This window comes from Coregonus lavaretus, assembly GCF_964263955.1.
Source record: "Coregonus lavaretus genome assembly, chromosome: 4".
Classification (NCBI taxonomy): Eukaryota; Metazoa; Chordata; class Actinopteri; order Salmoniformes; family Salmonidae; genus Coregonus; species Coregonus lavaretus.
The window spans coordinates 44,370,498-44,394,578 of record NC_139991.1 but is presented as its reverse complement, the minus strand read 5'-3'; the positions used below and the strand labels follow the sequence as shown (position 1 = coordinate 44,394,578).

Here is a 24,081-nt window from a genome sequence, read left to right as displayed (position 1 = left end):
AAAAAATGTATGCACGCATGACTGTAAGTTGCTTTGGATAAAAGTGTCTGCTAAATGGCATATAATTATTATTATTATATTCACTTTCTTCTCATGAGAAGAAAGTGAATATAATAATAATAATTATATGCCATTTAGCAGACACTTTTATCCAAAGCAACTTACAGTCATGCGTGCATACATTTTTTATTTATTTTTTATTTTTTGTGTATGGGTGGTCCCGGGGATCGAACCCACTACCTTAGCATTACAAGCGCCGTGCTCTACCAGCTTTATTTTACTGGAGACCAAGAGCAGGGTCATATTCTTACACGATGAGAGTTCCACAGCTTTCTCTTTTGCGGAACCTCTACACTTTCAACAGGAAGGTGTTGCTGGGTGGCTGCATCTGACCACACACATAGACCGCAGACAAAAGGAAAATCAGTCCTCTGCCGAAATCATTCACACTACAATTAACTCCCTATCTGTTCTCACAGATAACCTCTTAGTGTGTCCAAAAAAGGTAGAAGAAACAGGACTGAAGTGAATGCTAAGTTTGACCTATAAATTGTCTCACTTCTACAGTCTTCCTCCAGCACCTCCTCTTTCAGGCGGAAAGTGTTAAGACTGCTGAGGGGCTGTGGGTGTCTTTCTCCTGCCCTGGATTTTCTGTCCAGAAGAGGATACCACTGCCTGGGGACATCACAACTGTGACAAATGGGAGGGAGCGGCAAATAATGATGCAATTATGACACTCATTATACACCATGTACAGATGCGTTACCTTTAGGTAATAAAAATGCATACAGTAATTGGAAGCATCACCTCTCCCTGCAAGGGACACTTTAAAGAGTAGCCACATGGGGGCAGCAAATTACTTTAAATCACAATCTGTTGACTACGATCATCGATTTACTGTCCTGAATCAGTCACCTCTTGCTGTTGTTGGGGATATGATCTTCCTGTCCACAGGAATCATGGAAAGTATGTTAGGTACGGAAATCAAACTGGGCAGAACTTTCTGTACCGGCGCTGTGATGGAATATTTTAGTTTGCTGTATTACTCTGTTGACTCGCTTCTAAAACATTTGATGCAGCAATCTAGAGACATTATTAAATCATTAAAAACATATACTTGAATGCTTTCTAAACTGCCTATAGCTGCTTCAATCTGTATAGAGTATAGTCATATCTATATAAAATGTATATCAGAAATACAGCACATAACAAAGATCTGTTTCAATAAATCACTTTACAGTAAACACACAGTAAAAGAACCAACCTGGTTATGACAGACTAAGTCCTGAGGAAAAGCCACCCTTCTGGTCAGTCCAAATACTGTTTTAGGTCTGTCATGAAGGGACAGAGAGAAACAAAGTGAACAGAACCCAGTCATCCGTTTACAATACGCTCATGAAGTGAATACATAACTCTTCTCTTTCTCAGCCTACCTGTCTATGAGGAGTGTAAACTGGGGGTCTGGATTCCTTGCTGTTTTTCTGAGCCTGCACATGCAGCATCCCTGCAGTACTCTCTCCATGTATCTCCACTATGATATCACCCACTCACTAGTTAGCCAGCTCAGCTTTGATTAACCCATTCACCTGAAGTTGTAGATAAAGACACTGTGTGAGAAAAGACACTGACATTTTACTAAATTAAGAATGTTGTATCTGTTCATTTGTGTAGTGTGTGTGGCAGTACAGTCTGTGTTTGCAGCTACCTTGGTGACAGTTAGAGGCGGAAGCCCCATGGAGGAGGTCCAGTCAGGGTCACCATGATGTCATCAGGGTCAGAGGTAGAGGAAACAGAGCAAGCTAAGTAAATCCAGTGACCTGACAAGTGAGCTTGCGTCTTTTTAACTGTGTGATATAACGCAGATACAGCAAAGAGCGTGGTTACGGCAGCTGAGCACATTTACATTACATTTACATAATTTAGCAGACGCTCTTATCCAGAGCGACTTACAAGCACCCATGCACTTATGAGATATGAAGCCTCCACCCAAGAACATCTGTACATAACGTTCCCCAAAGATTGTATCTCTGTCAGTAAGTAGACTTACTGGTATACACTTAAGCAATAAGGCACGAGGGGGTGTGGTATATGGCCAATATACCACGGCTAAGAGCTGTTAAGCACGACGCAACACGGAGTGCCTGGATACAGCCCTTAGCCATGGTATATTGGCCATATACCACAAACCCCCGAGGTACCTTATTGCTATTATAAACTAGTTACCAACGTAATTAGAGCAGTAAAACATGTTTTTTTTGTCATACCCGTGGTATATGGTCTGATATACCATGGCTGTCAGCCAATCAGCATTCAGGGCTCGAACCACCCAGTTTATAATAGAGTAATATATAACACAGAGTTAAAGCCTTATGTTTGTGGAATTTAACCCAGACATATGACATTACTTTTACAATGTCTGCCTAATAAACTATTTTTATTATTGCACTGCCTTCCCTTCCACATGAATTACAAATGCTTATGCTTCTTGTTTATAGCAAAATACTCAAAAAGGACAAAACTCATGTAGCATAAACAACATTAGATATGTCATAGCCAGGAATAGCGAATCATTATTTATTTGACAAATATGAATAGATAGTGCTTTAAATTCAACAAAATATTAATCTCACCTGCCTTGTCATGTAGGTAAGCTTGGAGACAGTTGAAGACTAATAGAGAACCACGACCTGTATCCAGGTCCAAGCCCTGAGACTGCCCTGAGCCAATTAGGGTACTGATTACGTGCAGGTTCACTTCCAGAAAGTGATAAGGCTGCTCCACCGGCCCTTGTGAGTCTTGAACAAACTTTCCGTGGGCCAAAGTATTGTAAGTGAATAAAAGTAATATAATAAAAGGGAGATTAGCAAACCGATGTTTGTTCACAGTTACAGACATGTTTCAATTTACTCTGTAATGTGCAAGTTACCTTTCATTGTTAGTACTTCGTATTCAACATAGTGGCACCGTAAACCCGCCCAACGGTTGCTGCATAGTGCGTTGCGCCGGCTGGTACAGTCGGCGCACCTACTGCACAGTGCACACCGAAGTTGCACAAGATCTCTGCTGTAGCCTAGTATAGAAACTGTGTTTGTAGCAGTGCCGATTTTAGCATGTAAATCTTGGTGGAGCAAAAAAATAAATAAAGTGGGATGCATGCCAGCAAAATCACTACACATCACAACACTAAACAATACATGAATTGCCCTAGAATGGTGACAAACTGTGCCCACAAACTGTTAGGGCCTACATAAAGCTGCCCCAACAGCAGAGTCCCAACAGCAGTCCCAACACCATACCACTGCTACACCTGGCTATCAGCGGAGCCTTGTCTGCAGCGAAACAGTTCATTTAGCCTAATTTACTGCCTTTAAAAAAAACATAGCTGATATGGCTGACTTGCTTAAACAAATGTGGTTTCTAATGACAATTGAGATGTACAAACTATGGCATAACGGGACGACAAGCGGATAAGAGGCAATCCGTAATTTCGATTAAGACATTAATGACCGAGCTAGGACGGACGTAGTCAATATAACTATTTCTTTAGCACTTTTGAAATGTACAGTGACAGAATTCAGAACATGGGTCATTCTTACAGTATTCTCCCTGTACATCAAGTCAGAACCGTAGGATAAATAAAGGGGGCATATAAGCAGACAATGAAAGCTCTTACAATATTCGATTATGACATTTCTCTAAAACAGTTATAGGCTAAATGTGCACCACCAAGTCAGAACAGTATGCTAAGTTATGATGGGAAAATTGACCAAATTATTAGGGTGAGGCACATGGGCTACTAACAGCTTACTACACAACATACACTTAGTATTACTTTCTTATCTTCAGTATACATATCTCCCTGGCATATTACATCATTTATGCAGCAGCATACAATACATTTTTTGGACTCACCTTGTTGTGCTGTGCTCACTTGAACAGGAAGGTGGCGCGGCGGTCCTTCGTGGGCAAATTTTGTAATCAAAGTCTGGCATTCTCTGGATTTATGGTTCTTTCAAGACAACTGGGAACTCTGAAAAAAAAACAAGGTCGAATCATGATGACGTCATTGAACTTCAGGTCATAGCTCTAGAAAGAGGCCCGAGTTCCAGATTTACAATTACGAGTTGGATGACCGTTCAAAACGTATTTTCCCAGTCTGGCTAATTTCTTCCCCAAGTTCCCAGTTGTCTTGAACTCACTGAAGTCAAGTTTCCGCAGTTCCGAGATAACAGTTGTTTTGAGCACGGCACAAATCATGCTTCATTGACAGCATGACCAATGTTGAATGTTTTAAACTTGGAAAAGAGACCCTTAATCCCAGATTTGGGACCACACAGCCACTCCACTGAATAGCAGGCTAGTGATTGCTTTGCAATGCTTGCAGTTAGCCACTGTCACTGATTCCTTCCAAACCACTCATTGTTGAATTTGTGATTTCCAACTTCTTGTGTAATGTTTATGTCCAATGGCCAATGAGCACCGATACTTGTTCCTATAATTTCCCTTCATTATTTCTCTTCATATGACAAGGATTAAAAGGGATTTGCCAGTAGATTGTCGACTTGATTCACGATGACTGCTAGCTAATATTTTGAAAGTATGATGTTTACATGATTAGTCCAATCAAAGCTACTGTAGATATAACGTGATTTGACGTCATTTTATCTGTGGCCAATGACCTTGAGCCTTCTTAGATGGGCACTTCTAATGTAACTCTATGGCAGCACCCAAGGGGCTTGAATTTTTTAGCTCTACCCTCAGACTTGGCGGTGACGTACTGTCCCCACGAGTGACAGAACACTGAGATAATCATGGCACAACTAGAGAACATTACCAACACCTACGCTCCGTATTTTCTGCTGGCTGCCCCACCACCACAGAAAGCACTGAGCTAGGCTGAAACACCTGCATTCTGGAGCTGCCTTACTCAAGAAAGCTTTTTTTTTTGTCTTTTTTTATTTTTTATTTTTAGATAGTTTGCAAACTGATATGTGACACGTATTAATGCCAAAATAACACGCAAAACAGGCAAGCCCCCCCCCCCAAATAAATATATTTTTAAAAATTGGGGGGGGGGGGGGGGGGTTGGGCTTGCCTGTTTTGCATGTTATTTTACATGTTATTTTGGCATAAATACGTGTCACATATATATATATATATATATATATATATATATACACACAGTGAGGGAAAAAAGTATTTGATCCCCTGCTGATTTTGTACGTTTGCCCACTGACAAAGAAATGATCAGTCTATAATTTTAATGGTAGGTTTATTTGAACAGTGAGAGACAGAATAACAACAAAATAATCCAGAAAAACACATAAAAAATGTTATCAATTGATTTGCATTTTAATGAGGTGAAATAAGTATTTGACCCCCTCTCAATCAGAAAGATTTCTGGCTCCCAGGTGGCTTTTATACAGGTAACGAGCTGAGATTAGGAGCACACTCTTAAAGGGAGTGCTCCTAAACTCAGCTTGTTACCTGTATAAAAGACACCTGTCTACAGAAGCAATCAATCAATCAGATTGCAAACTCTCCACCATGGCCAAGACCAAAGAGCTCTCCAAGGATGTCAGGGACAAGATTGTAGACCTACACAAGGCTGGAATGGGTTACAAGACCATCGCCAAGCAGCTTGGTGAGAAGGTGACAACAGTTGGTGCGATTATTCGCAAATGGAAGAAGCACAAAATAACTGTCAATCTCCCTCGGCCTGGGGCTCCATGCAAGATCTCACCTCGTGGAGTTGCAATGATCATGAGAACGGTGAGGAATCAGTCCAGAACTACACGGGAGGATCTTGTCAATGATCTCAAGGCAGCTGGGACCATAGTCACCAAGAAAACAATTGGTAACACACTACACCGTGAAGGACTGAAATCCTGCAGCGCTCGCAAGGTCCCCCTGCTCAAGAAAACACATATACAGGGCCGTCTGAAGTTTGCCAATGAACATGTGAATGATTCAGAGGAGAACTGGGTGAAAGTGTTGTGGTCAGATGAGACCAAAATCAAGCTCTTTGGCATCAACTCAACTCTCCATGTTTGGAGAAGGAGGAATGCTGCCTATGACCCCAAGAACACCATCCCCACCGTCAAATATGGAGGTGGAAACATTATGCTTTGGGGGTGTTTTTCTGCTAAGGGGACAGGACAACTTCACCGCATCAAAGGGACGATGGACGGCGTCATGTACCGTCAAATCTTGGGTGAGAACCTCCTTCCCTCAGCCAGGGCATTGAAAATGGGTTGTGGATGGGTATTCCAGCATGACTGTGACCCAAAACACACGGCCAAGGCAACAAAAAAGTGGCTCAAGAAGAAGCACATTAAGGTCCTGGAGTGGCCTAGCCAGTCTCCAGACCTTAATCCCATAGAAAATCTGTGGAGGGAGCTGAAAGTTCGAGTTGCCAAATGTCAGCCTCGAAACCTTAATGACTTGGAGAAGATCTGCAAAGAGGAGTGGGACAAAATCCCTCCTGAGATGTGTGCAAACCTGGTGGCCAACTACAAGAAACGTCTGACCTCTGTGATTGCCAACAAGGGTTTTGCCACCAAGTACTAAGTAATGTTTTGCAGAGGGGTCAAATACTTATTTCCCTCATTAAAATGCAAATCAATTTATAACATTTTTGACATGCGTTTTTCTGGATTTTTTTTGTTATTCTGTCTCTCACTGTTCAAATAAACCTACCATTAAAATTATAGACTGATCATGTCTTTGTCAGTGGGAAAACGTACAAAATCAGCAGGGGATCAAATACTTTTTTCCCCTCACTGTATATATATTTCAGTACCAGTCAAAAGTTCGGACACACCTACTCATTCCAGGGTTTTTCTTTATATTTACAATTTTCAACATTGTAAACTCAACAAAAAAATAAACGTCAACTGCATTTATTTTCAGCAAACTTAACATTTGAAAATATTTGTATGAACATAACAAGATTCAACAACTGAGACATAAACTGAACAAGTTCCACAGACATGTGACTAACAGAAATTGAATAATGTGTCCCTGAACAAAGGGGGGGTCAAAATCAAAAGTAACAGTCAGTATCTGGTCTGGCCACCAGCTGCATTAAGTACTGCAGTGCATCTCCTCCTCATGGGCTGCACCAGATTTGCCAGTTCTTGCTGTGAGATGTTACCCCACTCTTCCACCAAGGCAACTGCAAGTTCCCAGACATTTCTGGGGGCAATGGCCCTAGCCCTCACCCTCCGATCCAACAGGTCCCAGACATGCTCAATGGGATTGAGATCCGGGCTCTTCGCTGGCCATGGCAGAATACTGACATTCCACAGAACGAGCAGTTTGGCTGGTGGGATTTTCATGCTGGAGGGTCATGTCAGAATGAGCCTTCAGGAAGGGTACCACATGAGGGAGGAGGATGTCTTCCCTGTACCGCACAGCGTTGAGATTGCCTGCAATGACAACAAGCTCAGTCCGATGATGCTGTGACACACCGCCCCAGACCATGACGGACCCTCTACCTCCAAATCGATCCCGCTCCAGAGTGCAGGCCTCGGTGTAACGCTCATTCCTTCATCGATAAACGTGAATCCGACCATCACCCTTGATGAGACAAAACCGCGACTCGTCAGTGAAGAGCACTTTTTGCCAGTCCTGTCTGGTCCAGCGACGGTGGGTTTGTGCCCATTGGCGACGTTGTTGCCGGTGATGTCTGGTGAGGACCTGCCTTACAACAGGCCTACAGGCCCTCAGTCCAGCCCCTCTCAGCCTATTGCAGACAGTCAGAGCACTGATGGAGGGATTGTGCGTTCCTGGTGTAACTCGGGCAGTTGTTGTTGCCATCCTGTACCTGTCCCGCAGGTGTGATGTTCGGATGTACCAATCATGTGCAGGTGTGGTTACACGTGGTCTGCCAATGTGAGGACGATCAGCTGTCCGTCCTGTCTCCCTGTAGTGCTGTCTTAGGCATCTCACAGTACAGACATTGCAATTTATTGCCCTGGCCACATCTGCAGTCCTCATGCCTCCTTGCAGCATGCCTAAGGCACGTTCACGCAGATGAGCAGGGACCCTGAGCATCTTTCTTTTGGTGTTTTTCAGAGTCAGTAGAAAGGCCTCTTTAGTGTCCTAAGTTTTCATAACTGTGACCTTAATTGCCTACCGTCTGTAAGCTGTCAGTGTCTAAATGACCGTTCCACAGGTGCATGTTCATTAATTGTTTATGGTTCATTGAACAAGCATGGGAAAAAGTGTTTAAACCCTTTACAATGAAGATCTGTGAAGTTATTTAGATTTTTACGAATTATCTTTGAAAGACAGGGTCCTGAAAAAGGGACATTTCTTTTTTTGCTGAGTTTATAATAATAGTGAGGACATCAAAACTATGAAATAATACATATGGAATAATGTAGTAACCAAAAAAGTGTTAAACAAATCGAAATATATTTTATGCCAAGAGTGTGCAAAGCTTTCATCAAGGCAAAGGGTGGCTATTTGAAGAATCTCGAATATATATATATACACAGCTGCGGAAAAAATTAAGAGACCACTGCAAAATTATCAGTTTTTCTGGTTTTACTATTTATAGGTATGTGTTTGGGTAAAAATAACATTTTTGTTTTATTCTATAAACTACTGACAACATTTCTCCAAAATTCCAAATAAAAATATTGTCATTTAAAGCATTTATTTGGAGAAAATGACAACTGGTCAAAATAACAAAAAATGCAGTTCATGTTCATTTTTAAACAACACAATAGTAATGTTTTAACTTAGGAAGAGTTCAGAAATCAATATTGGGTGGTCTTCCGAGTGGCGCAGTGGTCTAAGGCACTGCATTGCAGTGCTAGCTGTGCCACTAGAGATCCTGGTCAAATGTTGGTAGAGCATGGCGTTTGCAACGCCAGGGTTGTGGGTTCGATTCCCACAGGGGGCCAGTATGAAAAAGAAAAAAAGAATGATTGCACTCACTAACTGTAAGTCACTCTGGATAAGAGTGTCTGCTAAATGACTAAAATGTAAATGTAAAATGAATAACCCTGATTTTCAATCAAAGCTTTCATGCGTCTTGGCATGCTCTCCACCAGTCTTTCACATTGATGTTGGGTGACTTTATGCCACTCCTGGCACACATATTCAAGCAGCTCAGCTTTGTTTGATGGCTTGTGACCATCCATCTTCCTCTTGATCACATTCCATAAGTTTTCAATGGGGTTCAGGTCTGGAGATTGGGCTGGCCATGACAGGGTCTTGATCTGGTGGTCCTCCATCCACACCTTGATTGACCTGGCTGTGTGGCATGGCGCATTGTCCTGCTGGAAAAACCAATCCTCAGAGTTGGGGAACAATGCCAGAGCAAAAGGAAGCAAGTTTTCTTCCAGGACAACCTTGTACGTGGCTTGATTCATGCGTCCTTCACAAAGACAAATCTGCCCGATTCCAGCCTTGCTGAAGCACCCCCAGATCATCACCGATCCTCCACCAAATTTCACAGTGGGTGCGATACACCTTTTCTTACAAAGAAAAACATCCAAGCCCGGCTGAAGTTTGCAAAAACAAATATCAAGTCCCCCAAAAGCACATGGGAAAATGTGTTATGGTCTGATGAAACCAAGGTTGAACTTTTTGGCCATAATTCCAAAAGGTATGTTTGGCGCAAAAAACAACACCGCACATCACCCAAAGAACACCATACCCACAGTGAAGCATGGTGGTGGCAGCATCATGCTTTGGGGCTGTTTTTCTTCAGCTGGAACCGGGGCATTAGTCAGGGTGGAGGGAATTATGAACAGTTCCAAATACCAGGCAATTTTGGCACAAAACCTTCAGGCGTCCGTTAGAAAGCTGAAGATGAAGTTCACTTTTCAGCACGACAACGACCCAAAGCACACATCCAAATCCACAAAAGCATGGCTTCACCAGAAGAAGATTAACGTTTTGGAATGGCCCAGCCAGAGCCCAGACCTGAATCCAATTGAACATCTCTGGGGTGATCTGAAGAGGGCTGTGCACAGGAGATGTCCTCGCAATCTGACAGTTTTGGAGCGCTTTTGCAAAGAAGAGTGGGCAAATATTGCCACGACAAGATGTGCTATGCTAATAGACTCCTACCCAAAAAGACTGAGTGCTGTAATAAAATCAAAAGGTGCTTCAACAAAGTATTAGTTTAAGGGTGTTGTCACGGTTTCGGCCGAGGCTGCTCCTCCTCCTTGCTCGGGCAGGCTTCGGCGTTCATCGTCCCCGGAGTACTAGTTGCCACTGTTGAATGTTATCAATGTTTATTTGGTTTTGTCTTCCTTGTACACCTGTTTCCTTTTTGTGTTAATTATGTTCCCTATAAGTGTCTCGTTTTGTTTGTAGTGAGTTGTGTGTAAATGTTCTGCCTGTCCGTAGGTGCTGGTATTTTGCTCTTAGTGTTTAGAGTACTGACGCACTTTTGCGTATTTTGTGCCTTTGGATATTTTTGCGCACTGTTGCGTAATCGCTCGCCTCCTTGTTTTGTTGAGGCCCTTTACTTTGTATTTGTCGTGTCTTCCAGTAAAGTCTGTTGGAAGTAGCTTCTGTGTCCTGCGCCTGACTCCTACACCACATCCACATCAGCCACTGACAGATTTACACACCCTCTGATTGCGACTATGACGGAATCATTGCACGGAGCGCGTTTCTTCACAAAACTGGATCTCAGGAGCGCCTACAACTTGGTGCGCATTAGGGAGGGAGATGAATGGAAGACAGCATTTAGTACCACCTCGGGTCATTACGAGTATCTAGTCATGCCATACGGGTTAATGAATGCTCCTTCAGTCTTCCAATCCTTTGTGGACGAGATCTTCCGGGACATGCATGGGCAAGGTGTGGTCGTGTACATTGACGACATTCTAGTGTACTCGTCTACCCGAGCCGAGCATGTAGCCCTGGTGCGCCGAGTGTTGGGGAGGCTGTTGGAGCACGACTTGTATGTCAAGGCAGAGAAATGTCTGTTTTTCCAGGAGTCTGTCTCCTTTTTGGGTTATCGGTTGTCCGCGTCAGGTGTCAGGATGGAGGTTGACCGTGTGTCAGCCGTGCGTAATTGGCAAACCCCAACCACGGTTAAAGAGGTGCAGCAGTTCTTGGGTTTTGCCAATTACTACCGGAGGTTTATCCGGGGTTTTGGACAGGTGGCAGCTCCCATAACGTCCCTGCTGAAGGGGGGTCCGTTGCGTTTGCAGTGGTCAGCTGAGGCGGACAGGGCATTTGGGAGGCTGAAGGACCTGTTTACTTCGGCTCCGGTGCTGGCGTATCCAGACCCCTCTTTACCATTCCAGGTAGAGGTGGACGCGTCAGAGGCCGGTGTAGGGGCCGTACTGTCGCAACGGTCCGGCACGCCACCTAAACTCCGCCCCTGTGCTTTTTATTCCAAGAAGCTCAGCCCAGCGGAGCGGAATTATGACGTAAGGGACAGGGAGCTGTTAGCCGTGGTACAGGCCCTAAAGGTGTGGAGGCATTGGCTTGAGGGGGCTCAACACCCTTTTCTCATTTTGACTGACCACCGTAACCTGGAGTACATCCGGGCAGCTAGGAGATTGAACCCTCGTCAGGCTCGGTGGAACATGTTTCTAACCCGGTTCGTATTTAAAATAACGTACATCCCTGGGTCCCAGAACGGTAAGGCAGACGCCCTGTCCCGGTGGTATGACACAGAGGAGAGGTCCATTGAGCCCACTCCCATACTGCCGGAGTCTTGTCTGGTGGCACCGGTGGTGTGGGAGGTCGATGCGGAGATCGAGTGGTTGTTGCGTACAGACCCTAGTCCCCCAGAGTGTCCTGTGGGTCGGGCGTACGTTCCGCTCGAGGTTCGGGATCGGCTGATTTATTGGGCTCATACGTCCCCCTCCTCTGGACATCCAGGTATTGGCCGGACGGTGCACTGCCTTAGCGCTAAGTACTGGTGGCCAACGTTAGCCAGGGATGTGAGGGTTTATGTCTCCTCCTGCTCGGTGTGCGCCCAGTGTAAGGCGCCTAGACACCCGCCCAGGGGGAAGTTACAACCCCTGCCCGTTCCACAACGACCCTGGTCTCACCTCTCGGTGGATTTCGTTACAGACCTTCCCCCCTCTCAGGGGAATACCACAATACTGGTCGTTGTGGATCGGTTCTCTAAGGCCTGTCGTCTCCTTCCAATGCCGGGTCTTCCTACTGCCCTACAGACCGCTGAGGCACTGTTCACCCACGTCTTTCGGCACTACGGGGTGCCCGAGGATATCGTGTCTGATCGAGGTCCCCAGTTCACCTCCAGAGTCTGGAGGGCGTTCATGGAGCGCTTGGGGGTCTCAGTGAGCCTTACCTCGGAGTACCACCCAGAGAGCAATGGGCAGGTAGAAAGAGTGAACCAGGATGTGGGTAGGTTTCTGAGATCTTATTGCCAGGGCCGGCCGGAGGAGTGGGAAAGGTATATCCCCTGGGCAGAGATGGCACAGAACTCTCTCCGCCACTCCTCCACCAACCTAACCCCTTTGCAATGTGTGTTAGGGTAACCTTGGCATCAGAGCCAGATCGAGGCTCCTGCGGTGGATGAGTGGGTGCGGCGCTCGGAAGAGACGTCGGCCATCCGTCGACAAAAGGCGAGCGCCGATCTCCACCGCAGTGAGGGTCCGGTGTACGCACCTGGAGATCGAGTCTGGCTCTCGACTCGAAACCTGCCCCTCCGCCTGCCCTGCCGGAAGCTGGGTCGGCGGTTTGTGGGGCCATTTAAAGTCCTGAGGAGATTGAACGAGGTGTGTTACAGGTTACAACTGCCTATTGATTATCACATTAACCCCTCATTCCATGTGTCTCTTCTCAGGCCGGTGGTAGCTGGTCCACTCCAGGACTGTGAGATAAGAGAGACTCCTCCGCCCCTATTGGACATCGAGGGGGCTCCGGCGTACACAGTTCGGTCTATCTTGGATTCAAGACGCCGGATGGGGGGTCTCCAATATCTCGTGGAGTGGGAGGGGTACGGCCCGGAGGAACGGTGCTGGGTGCCGAGGAGGGACATCTTAGACCCATCTCTCCTGACTGAGTTCCACCGTGGTCATCCCACACGCCCTGCTCTGCGTCCTCCTGGTCGTCCCAGAGGCCGGGGTCGGCGCACGGCTGGAGCCGCGCGTCAAGGGGGGGGGGGTACTGTCACGGTTTCGGCCGAGGCTGCTCCTCCTCCTTGCTCGGGCAGGCTTCGGCGTTCATTGTCCCCGGAGTACTAGATGCCACTGTTGAATGTTATCGATGTTTGTTTGGTTTTGTCTTCCTTGTACACCTGTTTCCTTTTTGTGTTAATTATGTTCCCTATAAGTGTCTCGTTTTGTTTGTAGTGAGTTGTGTGTAAATGTTCCGCCTGTCCGTAGGTGCTGGTATTTTGCTCTTAGTGTTTAGAGTACTGACGCACTTTTGCGTATTTTGTGCCTTTGGAGATTTTTGCGCACTGTTGCGTAATCGCTCGCCTCCTTGTTTTGTTGAGGCCCTTTACTTTGTATTTGTCGTGTCTTCCAGTAAAGTCTGTTGGAAGTAGCTTCTGTGTCCTGCGCCTGACTCCTACACCACATCCACATCAGCCACTGACAGGTGTGCACACTTTCATTTTTCCTCCTCAAAGATTTCAGTTTGTTTTTCAATTGAATTGTTCACGTTATAGGTCACATTAAAGGTGGAAAAAGTTCTGACATGATTTATCTTTGTCTCATCCTATTACATCACAAAAACCTGGCATTTTAACAGGGGTGTGTAGACTTTTTATATCCACTGTATATAATGATATCTGAGTGAGAGTGACTAACAAAATCAATGGGGGAGGTCAGGGCCATTGGGCACATGCTCTGCGTGCCTGATGGGTATTCGGCCATGATTACTACAAACTTATATAGCTGGCTAGACTAATTTACCAATCTAAAAACTGTTAGCTGACATGGCTAATTGAGTGACTGTCAATGACTGACATAAGAAAAAAACTGCTGATGCACAACCAAATTTCAAAATTGCACCTTGTGTAAGCTACTATTCTAATTCTCAACAGTACAGTTGAAGTCGGAAGTTTACATACACTTAGGTTGGAGTCATTAAAACCCGTTTTTCAACCACTCCACACATTTCTTGTTAACAAACTATAGTTTTGGCAAGTTGGTTAGGACATCTACTTTGTGCATGACACAAGTAATTTTTCCAACAATTGTTTACAGACAGATTATTTCACTTATAATTCACTGTATCACAATTCCAGTGGGTCAGAAGTTTACATACACTAAGTTGACTGTGCCTTTAAACAGCTTGGAAAATTCCAGAAAATGATGTCATGGCTTTAGAAGCTTCTGATAGGCTAATTGACATCATTTGAGTCAACTGGAGGTGTACCTGTGGATGTATTTCAAGACCTACCTTCAAACTCAGTGCCTCTTTGCTTGACATCATGGGAAAATCAAAAGAAATCAGCCAAGACCTCAGAAAAAACATTGTAGACCTCCACAAGTCTGGTTCATCCTTGGGAGCAATTTGCAAACGCCTGAAGGTACTACGTTCATCTGTACAAACAATAGTACGCAAGTATAAACACCATGTGAACACATAGCCGCCATACCGCTCAGGAAGGAGACGCGTTCTGTCTCCTAGAGATGAAAGTACTTTAGTGCGAAAAGTGCAAATCAATCCCAGAACAACAGCAAAGGACCTTGTGAAGATGCTGGAGGAAACAGGTACAAAAGTATTTCTATCCACAGTAAAACGAGTCCTATATCGACATAACCTGAAAGGCCGCTCAGCAAGGAAGAAGCCACTGCTCCAAAACCGCCATAAAAAAGCCAGACTACGGTTTGCAACTGCACATGGGGACAAAGATTGTACTTTTTGGAGAAATGTCCTCTGGTCTGATGAAACAAAAATAGAACTGTTTGGTCATAATGACCATCATTATGTTTGGAGGAAAAAGGGGGTTGATTGCAAGCCGAAGAACACCATCCCAACCGTGAAGCATGGGGGTGGCAGCATCATGCTGTGGGGGTGCTTCGCTGCAGGAGGGACTGGTGCACTTCACAAAATAGATGGCATCATGAGGAAGGAAGATTATGTGGATATATTGAAGCAACATCTCAAGACATCAGTCAGGAAGTTAAAGCTTGGTCGCAAATGGGTCTTCCAAATGGACAATGACCCCAAGCATACTTCCAAAGTTGTGGCAAAATGGCTTAAGTACAACAAAGTCAAGCTATTGGAGTGACCATCACAAAGCCCCGACCTCAATCCTATAGAACATTTGTGGGCAGAACTGAAAAAGCGTGTGTGAGCAAGGAGGCCTACAAACCTGACTCTGTTACACCAGCTCTGTCAGGAGGAATGGGCCAAAATTCACCCAACTTATTGTGGGAAGCTTGTGGAAGGCTACCCGAAACATTTGACACAATTTAAAGGTAATGCTACCAAATACTAATTGAGTGTATGTAAACTTCTGACCCACTGGGAATGTGATGAAAGAAATAAAAGCTGAAATAAATCATTCTCTCTACTATTATTCTGACATTTCACATTCTTAAAATAAAGCGGTGATCCTAACTGACCTAAAACAGGGAATTTTTACTAGGATTAAATGTCAGGAATTGTGAAAAACTGAGTTTAAATGTATTTGGCTAAGGTGAATGTAAACTTCCGACTTCAACTGTAAGTTGAAACCCCGACTGTGTTCCTAAAAATGTATATTAAATTAATGTATTTATTTTGGTCGGGGGCCCCCTCGTGGCTGGGGACCCTAAGCGACCGTTTATGTCACTTATGCCTGGAGCTGGCACTGCCTGACTTTAATAATGCAGTTAGTTACTAACCTTTCGAAGAATCTATCTGTGTGGCAGTGATAGGGTCAGCAGAAAGCCTGTAGACCTGAGGGGTGCAACAGGGATGACCCTTGTTCACACACATGCAGCTGTCCCTATGAGACACAGAGGGCGGAGGAGGGACAGTCTTTAATTTCTGATCCTGATAAATGAAGGAATAACATAAAGCACTGGTCAGTCAATTAGTTAATGTGACACTATCTAAAAATAGAAGATTGCAGAAGCTACTTTATCAACCAAGAAATTCACCATGTGTCTCACCCAATAGGAGCACAGCTCTGGTCTGCCCGTAGACATCTATCATGGCCCACAGGGGACGTGTCACATCCACCCCCTTCAGTAGCAGGTACCTCACACCATTTGGCACCTCGTAAACCAGCATTCCTCGAGGGGTCACCCAGAAGCGGAGCTCTGCCCCTGGCATGGTGAGGCTGGAGGGCACGGATGGCCAGGGGTGGCCATGGCAGGAGGGAAGAGAGTCCCAGAGGAGGAGGGGGGTATGATGGTGAAACCCAGCCGCAGAGCTCCATGCCAGTGTTGGTCACAACGCTCCACCCGCAGATGTATCTTCTCCTGGACCCTGATTGGACAACTGCTGAAAGTCAGACCATTCTGGAATGTCTCACTGTCCCTCTTCACACATCTACCTCCCAGACTCAGACACACCTTGGTCCCCAAGGCCCCTTTGTGGAAGGACAGGGGCCCCAGACAGTGACGTCCACAAGATTATGTTTAATTGTGTTTTATAATGTTTTGCTGCCAATCAGCTGACATTGTTTACCTGGCAAGTCTACATTCCTTTAAAACCTAAAGATAACACAGAGGTTTTAAACGTTCTCGCCGATGGCAGACAAGTCAAAACATGTGTGAAGACGAAGTTTATGGGTTTAATCTGCTTAAAACCTTAAACACGTTTCATGTGTTGTATAGAATATTCATCAACTTTATTATTATAATATGGTGTTGACTACACTTAAGCAGAAATGTCTTTGTGTTTATGGTTTCATTATTTGCTAAATATGGGTTCATCTTTCAATTTGAACATGTTACTGATGTTTCAGTTTCATTACATGTCAATATTAGTCTCGTGACATTATTACAGTGAGGGAAAAAAGTATTTGATCCCCTGCTGATTTTGTACGTTTGCCCACTGACAAAGAAATGATCAGTCTATAATTTTAATGGTAGGTTTATTTGAACAGTGAGAGACAGAATAACAACAAAAAAATCCAGAAAAGCTTATATAAAAAATGTTATAAATTGATTTGCTTTTTAATGAGGGAAATAAGTGTTTGACCCCCTCTCAATCAGAAAGATTTCTGGCTCCCAGGTGTCTTTTATACAGGTAACGAGCTGAGATTAGGAGCACACTCTTAAAGGGAGTGCTCCAAATCTCAGCTTGTTACCTGTATAAAAGACACCTGTCCACAGAAGCAATCAATCAATCAGATTCCAAACTCTCCACCATGGCCAAGACCAAAGAGCTCTCCAAGGATGTCAGGGACAACATTGTAGACCTACACAAGGCTGGAATGGGCTACAAGACCATCGCCAAGCAGCTTGGTGAGAAGGTGACAACAGTTGGTGCGATTATTCGCAAATGGAAGAAACACAAAATAACTTTCAATCTCCCTTGGCCTGGTGCTCCATGCAAGATCACACCTCGTGGAGTTGCAATGATCATGAGAACGGTGAGGAATCAGCCCAGAACTACACGGGAGGATCTTGTCAATGATCTCAAGGCAGCTGGGACCATAGTCTCCAAGAAAACAATTGGTAACACACTACGCCGTGAAGGACTGAAATCCTGCAGCGCCCGCAAGGACCCCTGCTCAAGAAAGCACATATACAGGGCCGTCTGAAGTTTGCCAATGAACATCTGAATGATTCAGAGGAGAACTGGGTGAAAGTGTTGTGGTCAGATGAGACCAAAATGGAGCTCTTTGGCATCAACTCAACTCGCCGTGTTTGTAGGAGGAAGAATGCGGCCTATGACCCCAAGAACACCATCCCCACCGTCAAACATGGCGGTGGAAACATTATGCTTTGGGGGTGTTTTTCTGCTAAGGGGACAGGACAACTTCACCGCATCAAAGGGACGATGGACGGGGCCATGTAACATCAAATCTTGGGTGAGAACCTCCTTCCCTCAGCCAGGGCATTGAAAATGGGTCGTGGATGGGTATTCCAGCATGACAATGACCCAAAACACACGACCAAGGCAACAAGGGAGTGGCTCAAGAAGAAGCACATTAAGGTCCTGGAGTGGCCTAGCCAGTCTCCAGACCTTAATCCCATAGAAAATCTGTGGAGGGAGCTGAAGGTTCGAGTTGCTAAACGTCAGCCTTGAACCCTTAATGACTTGGAGAAGATCTGCAAAGAGGAGTGGGACAAAATCCCTCCTGGGATGTGTGCAAACCTGGTGGCCAACTACAAGAAACATCTGACCTCTGATTGCCAACAAGGGTTTTGCCACCAAGTACTAAGTCATGTTTTGCAGAGGGGTCTAATACTTATTTCCCTCATTAAAATGCAAATCAATTTATAACATTTTTGACATGCGTTTTTCTGGATTTTTTTGTTGTTATTCTGTCTCTCACTGTTCAAATAAACCTACCATTAAAATTATAGACTGATCATTTCTTTGTCAGTGGGCAAACGTACAAAATCAGCAGGGGATCAAATACATTTTCCCTCACTGTATATGCAAGCCATTTCTCTGAAACATCCTCTTGGTACCATGCTGTACATGATTAACAAGATCACGTGGGAAGCAAGTTTTCTATACTCTGTACATAGTGTACTGCATATTAAGACTCCACAAACATTCCACTGTATGTGCTTGTATGGTATCATCTACCTGGGTGCATTTCACAGCAGCTTTCATTAAATAATTTGTTAGATACTTGCTAATAATTGGTCCCTTATTATTAAATTATTAAATTTAGAATTGGATGTTCATTTCATTACCTGCACCATCTACACACAAACAACAATGGAAATCTGTCCTGTTATTAACCTAATTACCGTTTCATTTGATAGTTGCCATTTTTTCTTAGTTTTTACCCGGTTATTTCAAGACCTTTCAAATAGTTCAAATGATTCACCGCACTTGCTTGGATGCTTTGATCCCATTCTGGTTATGAAGCATGCGTTTATCAAAACTGTATAATTGATGTTTTTAATTGTTGTATTTATTCTATATTTTCTAGCCATTTAGAAAACCCGAGCTATTTACTCAATTACAGGAAATAGTCTACATATCTTTTTTGTATGGCTTAGAATAAATAGACTCATTCCGAAATTAACTCAAACCAAGTATTACACGTGAGTATGTTTAGACACCTGGCATCAAAAAAACACACAAGGCCAGTATCAGATCTTCAGTTTCACTCTCTAGAGAGCATGCATATGAGTTAACTACATAATTTTTGTGCAACGTGAACGGTAGATATATACATTTTTACTTTCGAATGTCTAATTATATCTACATTTCTAATTAATTTAATTTATGTACGTGTTATATCTGTCTAGACATCTGTTCATGAACACATCAGAATGTGCATAATATTAATATTGTATTCTTACCAATGCTCCTACTGATCTCCATCCTCTTCAGGTTTGCCTGTCTTGAATTGTGCTTCTTCCCCATGGAGTCTTCAAACTGGACTGATACAGTAGCAAGGCAGCAGTGACGTTAGCTCTTCTAAGTGTGACGTGTATAGTTTTGATTTGAGACGCCAGAACCTCTTCAGTTAAAGGTTGGGGGCGTGGCATAAAAACACAGCCTCACCTACCCACACTTCCCCCCAATCCTTCCTCTTATCACGTTGTCTTTGCTTAGCAAAATTATTTGGCAATATTTCTACTTTTACTGTTTTATAAAAATGACTTTTACCTTTAAATTCCAATATACTGAATAACAAATACAAGATAAATGGGTTTCCATCGCATTTTCAACCCTACTGAGGGTTTTCTCACAAAAAATGTTGTATAGCGAGTGTGTCCACTTTGGTATTGGCTCGTGCGCTCTAGCCAACAGCGCGCAGATTGTGGCGAGAGAGCAAGTATAGCCTACATTATGAGATTATTATGGACAAAAGAGCTAGATTATTTGTATTTGTCAAACGGTAGCCAAGCATGGATGATCATGTAACCAGATTAAGACCTTCGATATTTATTGGAAAGGAGCATCAAGCTCTTCACCTTGCACTCTCACCACCCTGTGAAGTTCATCATAATGTATTTAATCTGTAGCCTAATAAACTACACGGTTTCCGACTCTTAGTGGGATGACCACTCATCATATCATCGTGTGCAGTGGCGGTCGATGCCGTTTAAAATGAGAGAGGACGAACATTATTTTCATGAGCATGGATTTATTTATATCACAGCATATTGGATGACTGTCATTCATATGCCATTCACCCAGACCCGTCGTCAGACCTCAGTCATAAGGGGGGCATATGAAATGCATGGGAGGGCAGGGCACAATTATTATTAGCCTACAGTACTTATACAGTGGGGGGGGGGGGGGGGGGGGGGGGGTATTTAGTCAGCCACCAATTGTGCAAGTTCTCCCACTTAAAAAGATGAGAGACGCCTGTAATTTTCATCATAGGTACACGTCAACTATGACAGACAAAATGAGAGAAAAAAATCCAAAAAAATCACTCTGTAGGATTTTTAATGAATTTATTTACAGATTTATTTGGAAAATAAGTATTTGGTCAATAACAAAAGTTTCTCAATACTTTGTTATATACCCTTTGTTGGCAATGACACAGGTCAAACGTTTTCTGTAAGTCTTCACAAGGTTTTCACACACTGTTGCTGGTATTTTGGCCCATTCCTCCATGCAGATCAACTCTAGAGCAGTGATGTTTTGGGGCTGTCGCTGGGCAACACAGACTTTCAACTCCCTCCAAAGATTTTCTATGGGGTTGAGATCTGGAGACTGGCTAGGCCACTCCAGGACATTGAAATGCTTCTTACGAAGCCACTCCTTCGTTGCCCGAGCGGTGTGTTTGGGGTCATTGTCATGCTGAAAGACCCAGCCACGTTTCATCTTCAATGCCCTTGCTGATGAAAGGAGGTTTTCACTCAAAATCTCACGATACATGGCCCCATTCATTCTTTCCTTTACACGGATCAGTCGTCCTGGTCCCTTTGCAGAAAAACAGCCCCAAAGCATGATGTTTCCACCCCCATGCTTCACAGTAGGTATGGTGTTCTTTGGATGCAACTCAGCATTCTTTGTCCTCCAAATACGACGAGTTGAGTTTTTACCAAAAAGTTCTATTTTGGTTTCATCTGACCATATGACATTCTCCCAATCCTCTTCTGGATCATCCAAATGCACTCTAGCAAACTTCAGACGGGCCTGGACATGTACTGGCTTAAGCAGGGGGACACGTCTGGCACTGCAGGATTTGAGTCCCTGGCGGCGTAGTGTGTTACGGTTACTTTGGTCCCAGCTCTCTGCAAGTCATTCACTAGGTCCCCCCGTGTGGTTCTGGGATTTTTGCTCACCGTTCTTGTGATCATTTTGACCCCACGGGGTGAGATCTTGCGTGGAGCCCCAGATCGAGGGAGATTATCAGTGGTCTTGTATGTCTTCCATTTCCTAATAATTGCTCCCACAATTGATTTCTTCAAACCAAGCTGCTTACCTATTGCAGATTCAGTCTTCCCAGCCTGGTGCAGGTCTACAATTTTGTTTCTGGTGTCCTTTGACAGCTCTTTGGTCTTGGCCATAGTGGAGTTTGGAGTGTGACTGTTTGAGGTTGTGGACAGGTGTCTTTTATACTGATAACAAGTTCAAACAGGTGCCATTAATACAAGTAACGAGTGGAGGACAGAGGAGCCTCTTAAAGAAGAAGTTACAGGTCTGTGAGAGCCAGAAATCTTGCTTGTTTGTAGGTGACCAAATACTTATTTTCCACCATAATTTGCAAATAAATTCATTAAAAATCCTACAATGTGATTTTCTGGATTTTCTTTCCTCAATTTGTCTGTCATAGTTGACGTGTACCTATGATGAAAATTACAGGCCTCTCTCATCTTTTTAAGTGGGAGAACTTGCACAATTGGTGGCTGACTAAATACTTTTTTCCCCCACTGTATTTATAATAATCTTATACTCTATTTGCGCAGCACGTAATCATCACATTAAACATAACCAACAGCAATATGACCAGGTAGCCTATAGCCTACACCACATTACATAGAAGCAATGTTATGAATATCCATAAAACACTTGACGATACAACATATTAGATGTAACACCAGAAGCATCTCTCAAACATTGCATTTTACAGCAGTCAACAGAGGGATATGCATTGCCATGAGACACACACACGCACACACACACACAGAGAGACTTTTAACCTACCAGTACTTTGAGTGGAGGCAGCGCTGTCCTCTCTCCAGTCCCTCCTGTCAGTACAGCGGGAGGCGGCGTTTCTCCGAGCAGAACCTCCTCATCAAAGTATCCTTCCACTTGGACTTAAACTTGTGAATGAGGTCCTTTTCAAAAGCAAGCTGAATCAGCTGGGCCTTGCTTCTGTGCAGCATACTGCGCCGATGCTCTGAGAAGACGCTTTTGAATGTGGAAAATGAGTTTTCACACATTGCTGTGGACGCTCCTAAAGTTAGGGCAAGTGTGTAGGCTGTGAGAACAGTCGGCATAGCCTGGAGTGCACAGTTGAATGTGCTGAGGATGTTGGCTATTGTCCATTTTCCATCTTCGGGGGGAACCGGGGTGTCAGTCATTTTCTTCACCAGGAACTCACGAGCCACAGTATATTCAGATTCAACCACATCAGTTCCAGCTAATACCAGGAGAGGGGTTACCTTTGATGGGTCCAGGAAATTATCCTCGGCCTCTGGGTTCAAAGCAGCCAGTGCGCCAATGAGCTCGCTACTGCGCTCTCCAAAACGCGCATTCATCTCTCCTTGCACAGCATCGATAACACTGTAAAACAATCTCATGAACTCAGTCTTTTCATCTATGTCACTTTGTGGCTGACCAACTGTTTCTTCAACTGCAAATCCGCGGAGGTTCTTATTAATTGTGCATCTTCTCTTGCTTGGACCAGGGTCGGTCACCGGCACAGCCTCGGTGGCCGATGCTGGAGGAGCGCAGAGATCCCACAGTGCAGAAAACTCGTTTTCTGTGCGCAGTGTCTTCACGCAGTCAGAAGCGCTGTTCACAAGTGTCACCGCATTGAACAAGTCCATATCTTCGGCCGGTAGTAGTCTGTTAGGCGGCTCGAAAAGTGACAAAAGTTTCATAACAAGGTGCGCAATGAAAAGAAAACTGCGCTGCGTAATGGCACGAAGCAACCCCGTAGCCTCGACGTGCACCTCCGCTCCAAGGCCTCGTGTGTTTTCCACCTCGGTCAGTAATGTGGATATGTCGTGAAAACTCTTCACCACAACTTTGACCGTTGCCAAGTGGTTTCAGGGTATTGCCTTTGTACAGAATAGCCACGGTTTCTGCACACCACCATGCCTGCCAGACATGAGTGATGCGCCATCATAAACTTGACTCAGGATTTTGTCCGTGCTGAGTTCGGCGCTGGTGAGCTCATCAATGATGACACCTGTCAGAGCCTCTGCATCACCTTTCTCAGATGTGGCCATTACCAAGAGGTGCTCACACAGACCATAGTTTGTCAACAAAACGCACAACTACAGATATGTTTTCTTGGCCTAAAGGATCCCGTGTGCCATCCACTTTAATTGAATACCAGCTATCGCCGACTTGTCTCACTATCTCCTCTGTCACGAGTTTGCTCATCATTTCGATAATCTTGTTTTGTATCTGTGGGCTGGTATAGCGTGCATTCTGTGGGATTGTTTTTGTAATCCGTGTCAGTTCGGGATCTTTGCGCATGGTGTGCTCAAAGAGAGACAAAAACAGCCCCATTGAGCTATTATCATCTAGCACACTGGCAAAACCAGCATTATCTCCACGTAACGGCAATTGATTCACCACTAAAAACTCCAGCATATCAATTACAGCTGACATGTAGTATCTGTTGCGAGCCAGTTGCTCTGAATTTAAGAGAGTGGAAATCTCTTTTCCTGTCTCTCTATGTTTTTCTGAATCTCTCCACATTGCTTCACAGGCTAAATGTTCTTTTGAAGATGCATGCTTATTTAAGCCCTTGCCTGTTCCAATTGCATTTTTCCAATCATTAAACCCCTTAATGGAGAAGGTCGCGTCCGATGATACAGATTTGAATTTCCTGCACGCATAACAAAATGC

The 24,081-nt window shown here is 44.3% G+C and overlaps 1 long non-coding RNA gene and 1 pseudogene across 2 annotated transcripts; both read right to left on the bottom strand.

Moving 5' to 3' along the window:
• Positions 1 to 885: 885 nt before the first annotated feature.
• Positions 886 to 1,781, bottom strand: LOC311128313. The gene is made up of 4 exons (XR_014613201.1): positions 1,706 to 1,781; positions 1,434 to 1,586; positions 1,265 to 1,331; positions 886 to 1,014 (listed from the first exon to the last, which is right to left on the bottom strand). It is a non-coding gene; the product is annotated as an uncharacterized lncRNA (long non-coding RNA).
• A 2,084-nt stretch (positions 1,782 to 3,865) lies between these two features.
• On the bottom strand, positions 3,866 to 16,517 carry LOC311127440 (E3 ubiquitin-protein ligase NEURL3-like; annotated as a pseudogene). Its single transcript, XR_014615295.1, has 3 exons — positions 16,035 to 16,517; positions 15,798 to 15,948; positions 3,866 to 4,030 (listed from the first exon to the last, which is right to left on the bottom strand). The product of XR_014615295.1 is annotated as an E3 ubiquitin-protein ligase NEURL3-like (transcript).
• Between the last annotated feature and the right edge of the window lie 7,564 nt (positions 16,518 to 24,081).